Source organism: Phyllobates terribilis, unplaced genomic scaffold (assembly GCF_046119375.1).
Source record: "Phyllobates terribilis strain yellow unplaced genomic scaffold, ASM4611937v1 Scaffold_2__4_contigs__length_985480577, whole genome shotgun sequence".
Lineage (NCBI taxonomy): Eukaryota > Metazoa > Chordata > Amphibia > Anura > Dendrobatidae > Phyllobates > Phyllobates terribilis.
In genome coordinates, this window is record NW_027362762.1 from 329,892,404 (window position 1) to 329,905,340 (window position 12,937).

Genomic DNA, 12,937 nt, shown 5'->3' on the forward strand with positions numbered 1-12,937 from the left:
AGCCTGTTATATTTTAAACTATATAACAATTGAGGCAAATGAAACAGGGAAAATTTATCAATGACATAACAAATTTCCAGACATAAGGCTAAGTGCCCACGATGCAGAAATGCTGCATATTTTTTCTGCTTTTCCCTGGCAGGAAAAACGCATGCGGATTTTACATGCTTTTTTTCCTGCCAGGTAGAAGCGTTTCAAGGTATCAAGCACTTTTCCAAGCGATTTTAGCATCACTTGGAAAAGTGCTTGACAACTCGGTCACACTATATAAATCCATGCAACCGGCATGGATCTATATAGTGTGACCAAGTAATAGTTAAAAAAAAAAAAGAATAAGAATGGTAAAAAAATAAAGATTATACTTACCTTCCGATGGCCTCCGGTGTTTCCTCCGCTGTGTCCACTCTCTTGCACTGCTCGCGGTGGTGTGAAAGGACCTGCCACGACATAATTTAGTCATGTGAGCGGTCACGTGTCCTGTCACATCACTAAATGACGTCATGGCAGGTCCTTTCACACCACCGCGACCGATACAACAGACCGGACGTAGCGGAGAAAACACCAGGGGCCATCGGAAGGTAAGTATAATCTTTATTTTAAATTATTTTTTTAACAGGTTCTATGGTACTCGGGTCTGGATGAGAGTCTCCTCTTCTCCAGACCTGGGTACCATCCGCACATTGAATCGCTTCATATCCGCATGTGCACATGTAGTGATGCGGATATCAAGCGTTTCAATTAAAGTCAATGGCGGCGATGACGCTGCGTGTCCGCAAAATTAATGGACATGCTGCGTATTTTTCCGCAATGATAATCCGCAGCGGAAATTTCTGGAGCATGTGCACAGCACATGCGGATTATCATTGGGGACCATGGGGCACGTATTACCAAGGGTTTTTTAAGCCTTTTCGCTGCGGAAATTCCGCGGCAAAAACGCTTGAAAAACGCATAGTGGGCACGCAGCCTGACTATGGCATTCATGCGTTTTTTAACACAAAATGTAATTTTTGTGAAGAAAACCAATCCCACAATGGCCATGGCTGCACTGCCTGCTGGATAGGATGTGACTGAGGTCCAGACTGTGACTGACAGGAGCCGGGCACAAGTCACTGCAGGTCAGAGCAGTGCTGACGTCACAGGCCGGGTCCAGACAGCGCTCGTCCTGAGGTAGCCTTGGCGCCAAATTTCAGTGTAAGCTGCAGAGTGCGCGCGGAGGAGGCGCCGCCTGAGGTGACAGACGGGCAGTGTGCGGACCGCATCACCCGGAACACATACACACCACAGCGGCACCGCGCCAGCTGCCGGCACACGTACAAGCAGGCAGCACACCGCATGTGTGGAGGCAGGCACGGCCTGCAGGACGGGCACCCAGCAGTCTCTCACCTTCTCCCGAGCTCGTCCGCCCTTAGTCTGTCACGTCCCGGTCAGTCCTGAGCGCTGGCCATCCAGATGCCGGAGCACAGACAGGCCGGTGACCGAGCTGAGGCGCTGCACAGCCTCTCCTCCCAGCAGGCGCACACATCCACACACAAGAAGCCTATTGTATTGACACTGCTCGCTGGCTTCCTCCGCTCCTCCTCTTCCACTTCCTCCCTGGTGTCCATCCCTTCCTCCCCTCCCTGCACACGGAGGGATGAGCCGGGGTGGCGGCGGCTGCTGTGTGCTCGGGTGCCTGCCGGCAGGTGCGACACTGTCTAGTACATTCACCGCTACGAATGGCTGCTCACACTTTCTAATAAGACTTCCAGCTCTGCTCTCACAGGATTCAGCTGCAAGACTACTTCTAGTTTCTGCTACGCCTCCATGTTACAGCCTGTATTGTACTCCAGAGCTGTATTCACAATTCTGCCCGCCTCAGAGCTGAAATCTGCATTGATTTAATGGTCTCGAGATTTTTTTTTAAGTCACTCCTATTGTCTTGTGGTTTTTTTGTGCCACTCTGTGTGTGTCACTTTTCTTTTTTGTATCATGGTACTTGTTGCTGTTTTTTGCGCCAAATTCTTCAAAGTAGTGCATGTGGTTAGTGAACTTTACATAAACTCAAAAATTGGTTTTTACTTCTGTCTTTTAACCTTTTTTATTTTGAGACTTTTTAGTGCAAAGTGACACAAAATATGTGACAAAATATCAGGTGTACATAAAATCGCTCCAGGATTTTGTGGCTTTTTTGAAAAGTTGCAAGTGATGAATCAGCTAAAAGCATCTGGAAACTATAAACTCTGCCAGCAATCGCCACTATACAATAACAGCAGAACAGGTATAAAATAGACTTTAAAAAGGCGCAAATTAAAAGAAGAATTAGGCACAAATGAAAAATATATCTAGAGAAAAAAAAACTTACTCCAGGCAGGAACTATAGTGAGATACGCCCCTACAAAATGACATTGGGCCCGTACAGATGAGCGTATAAATCAGACGGTGCTGTAGTTTTTTAATCAGAGAGTGCACTGACCCATGTTATTCAATAGAACTGTTCAGATAAACGATTTCCCTCTCGGTCCAACTGTCCGTGAGAAAAAAAATCACAGCAGCACGATTTCTTCCGAGTCTTACCCATTCACATATGGGTGCATAAAACAAAAAAATCGGATCCCACATAGAATATCCTATCTGATTTTTACGGATACATTTCTATTATTAACCTAGGAAATTATTTGATCATGTACATTTTTTTAATAGAGATGAAAACGGACACGGACGTAAAAAACGGACACATGGATGAAAACTAGATGTAAATTGGACGAGTTTTCTGGATGAAACTCGGACGCTTTCTCATACGCTTGTCTGCATTTCATGAATATCTCTACAAGATCTGGATAAGCAAAGTTGGTGAGGAAAAATCACAACAGACTTAAAGGCTATGTGCCCACGATGCAGAAATGCTCTGGATTTTTCCTGAGCGTTTCTGCATCTCCCTGGCAGAAAAAACGCATGCGGATTTAACATGCTTTTTTTCAGCCAGGGACAAGCGTTTTGCACATGCGATTTCGCTTGCGGGTTGTCAAGCGCTGTTCCAAGCGATTTTAGCATCACTTGGAAAAGTGCTTGACAACTTGGTAACACTATATAAATCCATGCAACTGGCATGGATTTATATAGTGTGACCAAGTTAAGTTTAAAAAAAGTAAAAATGGTAAAAAAAAAAAAACCATTATACTCGCCTTCCGATGGCCCCCGGTCTCCTTTTCTGGTGTCTTTGGCGGCTCGCGGTGGTGTAAAAGGACCTTCCATGACGTCATTTAGTCATGTGACAGGTCACGCGTCCGCCAACGTCAACAGTCGCGTGACCTGTCACATGTCTAAATGACGTCATGGAAGGTCCTTTTACACCACCGAGGAGCCAGGACGCACCGTACCGGAGACCGGCGGCCATCAGAAGGTGAGTATAATGTTGTTGTTTTTTTTCATTTTAATTTTTTTTTTTTTTTAATTTTTTTTTTTATACAGGTACTATGGTTCCAGGGTCTGGATGAGAGTCTCCTCTTCTCCAGACCCGGGTACCATCCGCACAGTGAATCGCTTAATATCCGCATGTGTACATGTAGTCATGCGGATATTAAGCAATTCAATGCAAGTCAATGGCGGTAAAAACGCCGTGATTACACAAAATTAATGGTAGTGCTGCGCACTTTTCCGCAATGATAATCCGCCGAGGAAATTTCGGCAGCATGTGCACACGCGGATTATCATTGGGGAACATTGCAGACCTTCTACCAAGCGTTTTTTAAGCGTTTTCGCGGCGGAATTGACGCTTTGGAAATGCTTAAAAAACGCATTGTGGGCACGCAGCCAAACAATGGCAAAAAACATAAGTAGAGAATAAGTAGCAAATTCTAAAGCCATGAAAAAGAGAGCAAATTACTCCAGAAACAACAATGATGAATATGGTTCGGAGCTTGCTATGGTCACTCACATTGTAGAAAGTGCTGTTCTTCTACCAGGTAAAATTCCTTGTATATAAAGAGGTTGTCCAACAATCACAACTTGCCACCTAACCACAGAAGACGTAACAAGTTGCTGATCACTGGTACTCCGCTCCAATCACATGAACTAAGGTCTTGAGTGTCCTTTTTTTGAATGGCGTGTTCATTGAGCATGCATGGTGCTACTCCATGACAGAGATAACCTGTTCTGCACTCAGCTGTCTCTGCCAGTCCCATACACTGAATGTGGCAGCAGTGTGCATACTGGACTTCCATTCAAACTTGGGGACACAAGACCCCCATTCTCAAAATTGGTGAGTTCCCCCTGCAGTGTGTAACAAGTGCACGATACCTGCTGATTATGCACATGTTCTGGAAGGTATCTATAGACGTGACATCACCATCACTGTTTGCCTCCTGATACAGTGAGTGAAATCGGAACAATCCTTTTAACGACCAGTGACAGAAATATCCGTTATTGGTCACATCCATGTGTATGGAGAGTAGTCTGAATCTGAGTGATCTCCATATACTATGTGTGTCAGCATTTTATTACAGTCAGCCGCTAGGACCAGAGACATCTGTAATTTAGGCAGCTTAAGACCGAAGAATGGTTTTATTGTTTTTTCCATTTTATGTGATTGGCTCACACTAATTATGCACCCTATTCACACTCTCATGTGACCAAGCATATCGATCTGATTGGTTGTTATTGGATATAATACTATAGAGTGTCATATGCATGTTAGCTTTGACAAAGAACACAGCTTTGTGTTCGAAACGCGTTGCGTTTTTTCCATGTGAGATTCCCCGATGTAATTTGGAAATTTTTAAACTGCGTGGATTTGCTTCAATAAATATTTGCACTTTTGGAAGCTGGTTTCTTCAACTTTTTTTTCATGCAAACACGTGAGGCCACCTTTGAATGGTCACATTTTCGTGCTCACAATTCCACTATAATATTTTTTTCATATTGAACCATATTAGGACTAATGAAGATAACAAATATTGTGGAATCATTTGCTTAAGGCTATATACTTAGATTTTTTGGTGCATAAAAATCAGATGGCACACTCTCAATCTGAACGCCTACGTAAGGCGGAGAGTGTTTTTTCTGTGGACTCTTAACCCCTCAGATGTGAATGACATGAGCGCTTTATTTAAGCAATTGGAAAAACTCATGCTAAATTAAACCAAAGTCTGGTGGGATCAGACTACTCTGTCAAATTACATGCACAAAAATATGATCCCTAGAGGTTTAAGAATCAAAAAAATACCCACAACTATTTACTCTGAGGAATTTGTTGTGAACTGGAATCAGCTCCTTTCAGACTGCTCCTTGAATCTGATGAGGCTCATTATCAAACATGAGGAGTCAAAACTCACTGAATTACAAAAAGAGATTGAAGCCACACACAATAAATTGGAGCAATACAAAATTAACCCTGATTATCAGACTTATAATGATCGCATACAACAAGCAGTTTCCAGATTAGAAACCACTATTATGACACGGAAAAAGTCTAAATTCCAAAGGGATCAAATGGATTATTCACAACAACAGGTGTATGATTGGGGTAGGTGGGCACGCACCTCCCAATCACCTAAGTCCATTCTAAAAAAGAAAAAGAATCAGTCTAATATTCCATCTGATTTCCACGTCAGTTTTAGTTCCTCTGACCAAGAGTCAATAGACAGTAATGTCACAGACACAGAAACTCGGGAGAATCTCACTTATTATCGCAAGCCCAAATATTACAAGAGCCACAAACAGACAAAAAATGGAAAAGGAGGGGACGACGCAAACACAGCAAACCCCCCAGGCATGACAACTCGCCGAAAGAAATATTTCTAACATCACATAAATCCAATGTTCTGAATTTGTCAAAACAAGTTTTAACTCAGAAACAAGATGAAGTTCTTTCACTTGGCTTGAATTTTGTACCAGACCGTAATTTCAACCTTTTCTCCACTCTATTGGATCTGAATAGATTCATACGGAATCTTACTATAAAAAAAACACTTTACAACAGAGGATAATGAGCAACCTGAACTCCCTCAAATTACTGTCAATGAATACAGAGACTTGAATTTCAAGGAACAGATGTCTTTATTGCATTTGCAGGATCTTCAGAATCCTTTGGAACCGGCTTCTATTCAAACCTCGATGTCTACTTCGTTCAAAACCAGAAATCCTTCTTTTTATCCCTTACAAACACGGGTGGACTGTATGGATCGCTTCCAGGACACAATGGAAAGAGAGCTCAAATCGCTGGCACAGGATGTCAAGCATCATGGTTCCCACCATAACTTATCATCTTTACACTATCAAGCATTGCAGGAATTGAGAAATATGCCACATATTGTTATACGTATGGCTGATAAGGGGGGCTTAGTAGTTGTGCTGGACACTGACACATATAGATCCCAGGTTGCATCTTTATTGGAGGACTCATCCACATATCGTAAATTAAGGTGTGATCCGATTGTAGATATTAAAAAACAAACCTATGAAATTGTAAGTGACGGTTATATGTTGGGTGTATTATCTAAAAACCAAAGAGATTACCTTTTGGTAGATTTTCCAATCACCCCTATTATGCATGCATTGCCCAAAGTACATAAGGGAGTCAGCCCACCCCCTATGAGGCCCATCATCTCGGGCATAGGATCAGTCACTGAACGATTAAGTGAGTGGGTTGACTCGCTTTTGCAACCATTATCACAATGAACAGCTGGTTTTCTCAAAGATACTGGAGATGTATTGGGACAACTTTATAATATAGTTTGGAGACAAGATTTTGCATGGATTGCTTGTGACTAGTGTTGAGCGATACCTTCCGATATCAGGAAATATCGTATCGGATTGGATCGGGCCGATACCCAAAAAGTATCGGATATCGCCGATTCCGATACCGGAAACCAATGCAAGTCAATGAGACACAAATATCGGAATGAAAATAAACCCTTTCCTTCCTTGTAGGTTAATTCTACATGAAGTAAAACAACTAAGAATAATGTAGAATGACATGAAAAGCCGGCAATTCATCAGCGGCATTCACCGGTACCCGACAATTTACAACAGAAAGAATAGAGCTTCACACATAGATTAGGTAGATAGAACCATGTCAGTCACATATATATGAAGTACAGTGACAGTGTTGCTTACAGAACTTGTCATTTAGTGTAAAGGATTTATTTAAAAAAATATTAGTGTTTTCGTGCAGTCTCTTTAAAAAAGCCGGCCGGCAATTCAGCAGCGGTACCCGACAATTTATAACAGACAGAATAGAGCTTCACACATAGATTAGATAGATAGAAACATGTCAGTCACATATCTATGAAGTACAGTGACAGTGTTGGTTACTGTACTTGTCATTTAGTGTAAAGGATTTATTTAAAAAAATAATAGTGTTTTCATGCACCGTCTCTTTAAGAAAGCCGGCCGGCAATTCAGCAGCGGTACCCGACAATTTAGAATAGAAAGAATAGAGAATCACACATAGATTAGATAGATAGAAACATGTCAGTCACATATATATGAAGTACAGTGACAGTGTTGATTACTGTACTTGTCATTTAGTGTTAAAATAAAGGATTTATTTAAAAAAAAATTGGTGTGGGGTTCCCCTTAATTTTAGGCTCTAGCGGAGGTTAAGCAGACAGCTGGGGCAAATGTTTGAAGCCTGGGAAGGGGGTAATACCCACGGAGCTTCCCAGGCTACTAATATCAGGGCCAGCTGATAATGCCAAGCTGGCCTTAACCCCTTTATTACCCAGTGAGCCACCGCACCAGGGCCCTGGATGAGTTGGGTACAGCGCCAGAAGATGGCGCTTCTATGAACGCGCCATTTTCCGGGGCGGCTGCGGACTGCAATTTTCAGCGGGTGGGGCCCAGAAAGCTTGGGCCTCCCTGCGCTGCAGATTCCATCCTCCAGCTGCCTAGTTGTACCTGGCTGGACACAAAAATAGGGCGAAGCCCCACGTATTTTTTTTTTTAATTATATCATGAAATTCATGGAATAATAAAGAAAAAAAGGGCTTCCCTATATTGTTGTGTCCGGCTAGGTACAAATAGGCAGCTGGTGGTTGGGGGCAGCCCGTTCCTGCCTGCTGTACCTGACTGGACACAAATATAGGGCGAAGCCCCACATCAATTTTTTTTAATTATTTCATGAATTTCCTGAAATAATTAAAAAAAAATTGACTTGGGGCTTCGCACTATATTTGTGTCCAGCCAGGTACAGCAGGCAGGAACGGGCTGCCCCCAACCACCTGCTGCCTATTTGTACCTGGTTGGACACAACAATATAGGGAAGCCCTTTTTTTCTTAATTATTCCATGAATTTCATGAAATAATTAAAAAAAAACGTGGAGCTTCTCCCTATTTTTGTGTCCAACCAGGTACAACTAGGCAGCTGGGGGATGGAATCTGCAGCGCAGGGAGGCCCAAGCTTTCTGCCCCCCCCGCTGAAAATTGCAGTCCGCAGCCGCCCCGGAAAATGGCGCGTTCATAGAAGCTGGATGCTGTACCTGGCTGGCATACAAAAATATGGCGAAGCCCACGTCAAAAGTTTTGGGAAAAATTAATTAAAAAATAAATAATAATTTAGGGACTGCATCTTTATTAACTCCTCAAATGTCATTTAGTGTTAAAATAAAGGATTTATTTAAAAAAAAAATGGCGTGGGATCCCCCATAATTTTAGTCTCTAGCGGAGGTTAAGCAGACGGCTGGGGCAGATGTTTGAAGCCTGGGAAGGGGGTAAAACCCACGGAGCTTCCCAGGCTACTAATATCAGCCCCCAGCTGAATACCTAGCCTTTACTAGCTATTAAAATGGGGGACCCCCCCAAAAAAAATGACGTGGGGTCCTCCCTATTTTAATAGCTAGCAAAGGCTAGGCAGACAGCTGGGGGCTGATATTAATAGCCCAGGAAGGGTGCCATGAATAATGGCCCCCTCCCAGGCTAGAAACACCAGCCGTCAGCCGCCCCAGAAATGGCGCATCCATAGGATGCGCCAATTCTGGCACTTAGCCTCGCTCTTCCACGCTGCCCTGGTGCGGTGGCAGGGGGTACTAGTGGTGGGGTTCATGTCAGCGCCAGCTGCCATGAAGCCCAGGTTAGTAATGATGGGCGTCTATAAGACACCCCCATTACTAACCTACAAAGTGTTAAAAAGAAAAAACACACTACACCCAGAAAAAAATAATTTATTTGAAATAAAACACACCATTTTAATTAATTCTTAGTTTACTAAAAATAATAGTTACCTGTCCACGTTCCTGCGCTGATCTCCCATGCACAGCTGTCACATCTGGAGATGGTGACAGCTGTGCATGGCTGCTGTAAGCTCACACTGCCGGGAACACATCCGCTCCCGGCAGGGGGAGCCACTGACTGAGGTCACCGGAGTGCATTCAGTCAGCGCTGCTCCGGAGACCTCCTTTACGGCACTGCTGTACCGTGGGAATTTCTCACGATACAGCAGGGCCGTAAAGGAGCTAACCGGAGCAGCGCTGCCTTAACTCCGGTGAACCCTTACGGCCCCATCATTCTAGCGGCAGCAGCGGGTCAGAGCGGTCACATTCTATGTGGCTGCTCTGAACTGGAGATCTTCGTGGGACACTCGTGGACTACTACGGAGGGGTAAGGATAAGGTTGTGGTTTATTATTTTATATTTTATTACAGGAGATCGATGGCTTCGGGGAATTAGGTGTCTAGGTGAGTATAGGTGTAGTTTTTTATTTTTTACTTTATTTTAGGTGGCGATCGGCGGGGACAGGTAATGTATGAACTAATTTATTGTAGGCAACCACTGGCCACCAATGACATGTATTTAAAATTTATTGGGGCACAGTAGGGCAATTTAAATAGCAGGATCAGGCTGATGGGAACTACTGCTCCCATCGAGCTGATCCTGCTGGCACGAGTGGACGGGGGACAGACATAGGCCGATGGGAGTAGTAGTGTCACATCGGCCTATGTCTGCCTGCACGCACAGACACCGCGCACACCCGCACACACACGCAGACATCGCACACACACCCCGCACACACACGCACAGACACCCGCACACACACTAATCATGAACGGTCTGATGGTCTGGGAGGTGAGGCTGACCTGTGCGGCCGTGGGAAAGTTCATGTGAGTTCATGCAGTCAAGCATGAACTCACATGAACCCTCTGAGGGCACCGCGGCGACTTCAAATGAACAGCTGATCGGCATCAGCTGATACCTCAGCTGTTCATTTGAAATAACCGGCGGGAAAGCGCAGCACAGAACGGGAAAGCCGGCGGTGAAGTCTTTTCACTGCCGGCTTCCCCGCCCGGGTCCTTCGCTCCTTGGTGCTGCGCTCCCCGCCCGGTCCTAATTTACGATTGGGATTGGAGGTGGCGAGGGGAGCGGAGGATCGGGGTGGGAGGCTGCGGGGAAGCAGTATGGGGCTGTGTGATTGTTTAAAAGCCGGCGGCTTTTTACCGCGCGCCGGCTTTTAAACAATCAGGAGAATTCTCCCCCGCTGGGATGGCATTCTGATGACAGGCTGGATCTCAGCTGAGCGCTGCCATCCAACTTGTCATCCTTCAGAGACACTGCAGAGCGCAGGCATTATGGGAACTTCCGATTCCGGTATTCGATATTGTAAAAGTATCGGAATTAAGTATCGGAATTCCGATACCGCGAATATCGGCCGATACCCGATATTTCAGTATCGGAATGCTCAACACTACTTGTGACGCAACGACATTATATACCTCAATCCCCGGAGAAATTGCAGTGGAAGCACTCTCATATCATCTGAAAAAATATAGTGATTATACGGAAGACCTATGTACATTTATTATACAAGTGGTCAATTTTCTTATGACATGTAATTATTTTTCTTTTGATGGCCAATATTATTTACAATCGAGAGGCGTGTCAATGGGTGCTAAACACTCTCCATCATTAGCCAATCTAGTTATGGCCTATTGGGAGGAAGGTTATCTTTACAGTACTGATAATCCTTTTACCAAACACCTGGTTTGGTATGGCAGGTACATAGATGACCTACTGTTCGTTTGGTCGGGCGATGTGTCTGCCATACCCGACTTTGTGCAATATTTAGATGTCAATCATTGCAATCTGACATTTACGGATAGGGTTGAAATTTCTGCCATTTCATTTTTGGATTTGAATTTGCGGGGCATTCCAGATCAACACATATTGACTAGTACTTACTGTAAACCACAGTCTGGAAATACTATTTTGCATGCAAGTAGTAGTCATCCGCCCCATACTATCAAAGCATTACCTGTGGGTGAATTTACACGTGTTGCAAGGAACTGCAATGATGAAAACACTCTATCTACAGAACTTACACATACATGGTCCAAACTTTCAGAAAAGGGGTATCCTAAATGGACCCTGAGTAGAGCCAAACATATAATCAAACACAAGAGACACCAAAATTTGGGAGCACGTATTGTTCACAATAATTCTAATAGACTAGTCCTGTCATTGCAGTATAGCCCTCAGTTTAATATAATCAAATCTATTTTTTTCAAACACATATCCATTTTGTATGAGGATGCAACTTTATCTAAAATTTTACAATCCAATTGCTCTGTAGTAGCAAGGAGAGGTGTCACTATTGGTAACATCGTTTCACCGTCTTTTTTCTCCTCTAATAATTTAAAAAGTAATACTTGGCTAAATTACTCTGGTTTCTATAAGTGCGGCCAAAATAGATGTCGGACATGCAAATATACATCAGCTACTAAAGAATTTTTCAATTATAACCACACAGAAACTTTCAAAATCAAAGGACACATAAATTGTAACAGCACGAATGTGGTTTATATAATTCTATGCAAAATTTGTGATCTTATATATGTTGGTTGCACAACAAGAAATCTTAAAGTTCTCATTTCAGAACATTTAACTGATATATCTTCTCTTTCTAGTACCAACCGTAATATTTCACATGCCTCTAGGCATTTTATTCAATTTCACCAGAGATCGTGCAGTTCTCTACAGGTCATTGGTATAGAGAGGGTTAAACCTGCACATCGAGGAGGAGATTCCAGACATCGTTTACTCACCAGAGAAGCATTCTGGATTTACAACCTTGGATCCCGTTTCCCAGACGGACTCAATGCACGCCGTGAAATCATGTTTCATTATTGATTCTACTTCATGTTTCTGTCAGTTTATTTTATTTATTTCATGTAACATTCTATGTTAAAATGAATTTTATCTCTTTTTTTGTTCTTTCTCTCCATAATGGTTTTATTGTTTTTTCCATTTTATGTGATTGGCTCACACTAATTATGCACCCTATTCACACTCTCATGTGACCAAGCATATCGATCTGATTGGTTGTTATTGGATATAATACTATAGAGTGTCATATGCATGTTAGCTTTGACAAAGAACACAGCTTTGTGTTCGAAACGCGTTGCGTTTTTTCCATGTGAGATTCCCCGATGTAATTTGGAAATTTTTAAACTGCGTGGATTTGCTTCAATAAATATTTGCACTTTTGGAAGCTGGTTTCTTCAACTTTTTTTTTAAGACCGAAGAAGCCTTTGGGAATAGCGACTGTAACATCTGAAGATGTAGAGATATGAAAGGGGGTTGAGGGGACATTCAACCTCTTGGTTCAGTTCCCTGTTTTCTATTGGTTACATGGCTTCTATAATTTCTTTGAAAAAATGTGTCTGTTTTTATTGTGTCATATACCTGTTCTGGTATGTCAAGGAAAGGAGGCATATTCGCCGTGCAATGCTCCTTTGGGAAATTCCTCTTTTTCTCTGAAGAGGCAATTTGCATATTACATTTCCCAGAGGAGCATTGCACGGTGAATAAGCCTCCTTACCTTGACATGCCAGAGCCGGTATGTCACTCTCCACAAGGAGAAACGTTGCCCCTTAGACCTCAGTCCAGAGCCTCTCATCTAACCAAATCAGTTCTCATACTTAGAACTGACGAGGACCAACAGCCAGAAACACTGTCTGCAAATTGAGATT

General features: G+C 43.2%; 1 protein-coding gene and 1 long non-coding RNA gene across 2 annotated transcripts in view; one reads left to right on the top strand and one right to left on the bottom strand.

Moving 5' to 3' along the window:
- The window catches only part of JADE3 (jade family PHD finger 3), a 55,037-nt gene extending 53,424 nt beyond the window's left edge, over nt 1-1,613 (bottom strand). The window contains exon 1 of the mRNA XM_073664446.1: nt 1,384-1,613. The gene's annotated coding sequence lies outside the window, so the exon portion shown is untranslated. The remainder of the gene's footprint in view (nt 1-1,383) is intronic.
- LOC141207883 (uncharacterized) lies at nt 1,586-12,380 on the top strand. Its single transcript, XR_012278205.1, has 3 exons — nt 1,586-1,682; nt 2,680-2,829; nt 11,873-12,380. It is a non-coding gene; the product is annotated as an uncharacterized lncRNA (long non-coding RNA).
- The last annotated feature ends 557 nt before the right edge of the window (nt 12,381-12,937 follow it).